Source organism: Mastomys coucha, unplaced genomic scaffold (assembly GCF_008632895.1).
Source record: "Mastomys coucha isolate ucsf_1 unplaced genomic scaffold, UCSF_Mcou_1 pScaffold12, whole genome shotgun sequence".
NCBI lineage: Eukaryota > Metazoa > Chordata > Mammalia > Rodentia > Muridae > Mastomys > Mastomys coucha.
In genome coordinates, this window is record NW_022196894.1 from 56,043,964 (window position 1) to 56,046,168 (window position 2,205).

General features: G+C 40.8%; 1 protein-coding gene across 4 annotated transcripts in view; it reads right to left on the reverse strand.

Moving 5' to 3' along the window:
- St3gal6 (ST3 beta-galactoside alpha-2,3-sialyltransferase 6) overlaps positions 1-2,205 on the reverse strand; it is a 61,399-nt gene that overhangs the window by 43,678 nt on the left and 15,516 nt on the right. The window lies entirely within an intron of this gene.

Sequence of the window (2,205 nt, forward strand, 5' to 3'; positions counted from 1 at the left end):
AAAAAAAAAAAACAGTCAGTCGATATGTTGTGCCATGGAGGGTTTTAACTTGGAGTATATAAAAATAGTATATAAAAATACTATTTTTATATACTACATATATTTTCGTTTTGAAGTACTGAGAAATTAGGCCTTTTAAAACTCAGAAGTGGTGCCTTGAATGGGCACCCTTAACATATAATAATAAAGGTCTGTGAGGCAGAACTTTGAACCTAAAGAATGGTGAATTATGAATCAGGATAAATTTGTGCATTAGAATTTTTCTCCATGAATGTATAGGACACAAAGTTCCTGGGTCTCTGTGACCTTCTAGCAACCACTACTTAAGTTAACTTGAGTAACTGGAGTAAAAGGATTCAGATTGTAAGGCTGGAAAGGTTCGTTAAGGCTCTGTAGTGTGAATAAAGCATAAAGAACAGCCAACGATGTCATGCCAAAACCAACTGGACAGAGGTTTGGTACACCCAGACAAAGTAGTTCAGGAGAGGAGCAAGCCCAGTCTAATGCTCGAAGGAGCTTCACAAAGAACAACTGCATGGTTTGAAAGCTATTCACAGAACTTGGTGTGAGCTCCTTGCTGGGACAGATTTCCTAAGATTAAGGCTACCTAAAGATAATAAGATGTCTTGCCATGGGCGAGTGAGTCACCTGTTACTAAATATACTTACTCTGCTCTCCAGCCTACTGGGTGGGATTTGCAGAGCAGCACTTAAAAACCGTTGGCATCAGCTGGACATGCCAATTCTGTTTTTTTTTGTTTTGTTTTTCAAGTCTAAGGAAAGATGTTATCCCCCTCCCTTCCAGGAGGCTCCCAGGTGATTCCAAAGTCATTAGTCCATGGCCTCATACTTTTTGTGGTAAGGATGGAGTGTGAATAAGAACCAATGTTTCCCAATGAAGTCCTGTGCATTCAGTGTACACACACACACACACACACACACACACACACACTCTCCCAGATTTGGGGGCAGATGATGATTAATAATAGGTTAAGAGGTTTGATGAGGACACACGCAAGTTCCCCCCAAAAGTGTGACATCATGCTCTTTTGAGGACCTTACAGTCATAGCCTGAGTAATAATTGTACACAATTTCAAAGATGAAGTTCACTTCTATTTAAAACAAACAAAAACAAAACAAACAAACAACAACAATAACAACAAAAAAAACCCACAGTACTTTCATCCTGAGCTTAGAAAGTAACCAGGACCAATAATTTATTAGTTTGCAGTAAATGCAGAAAGTGAAAAAGAAGGCTCTAAAGTTCACAACGAGTTTTATATAAAGTTGGTAACTGTAAAAGGAAATGCAGTCTCTCGAGACCACAAGTCGAGGCCCTTGTGTAGGCTTTCTGTCCTCTCTCTAGGCCTGGCATTGCACGTAAGATCCACTTGGATCATCAATTGGTCATACTTTCTTCTGCTCCCCAACCCCCAGCCATAAGTCAGGCTTTCAATCATTTCCTAACCTTCTATGAAACCTTCCCTGGAGAAACAACATACAGATCTGCATGGAGCCCTTTCTCAAGCTATAAGCATCCTTTTGGCGTTTCTCTTCTGGAGAAAATAATACTACAATCAACACAGGCTGAGCCAGACCTGCTGGTCCAAGTCTGGAGCCCTAGCTACTCTAGAGGCTGGGAAAGAACAAGAGCAAGGCCAGCCAGCCAGCCTAGGCAATTTAGTAAGATCAGATTTCAGCATAAACAAATAGCTGTGGGGCTGGAGAGAGCTCAGTGGGGAAGCGCTTGACTGACTGGCAAGTGTGAAGCCCCAAAAGGACAGAAACAAAAACTCAAAACCCTCTCCTGTTGCCTTCCTGAGTTACGAGCAACACATCTGATTTACAGAAGCCCCTTTTCAAATCATCTATCTGTTTTGCCAGGTTTTTTTGCTTTTTTTGTTTTGTTTTGTGTTTCTTTCTGAATGACCCTAGATCATTCTGCCCCTTCTACCTCTTCTCTGATATCCCCTCTCTTGGCCTCTTCAGCTACTTTTAAAATAAAGAAATGAATCAGGCTGAGAGAAAGCAAAAATCAAACCCGAAGACTCCCGTGTTAGGAATTGTCCTGCTTCTCAGGGTAAACACATGTGGCAACGTGTGTATCGCTGCCCTGTAGATGATCTCCTGAACCCAGCTACAAAGGAGAGGTGGTCTTAACTTGGGGATATATATATATATATATATATATATATATATATATAT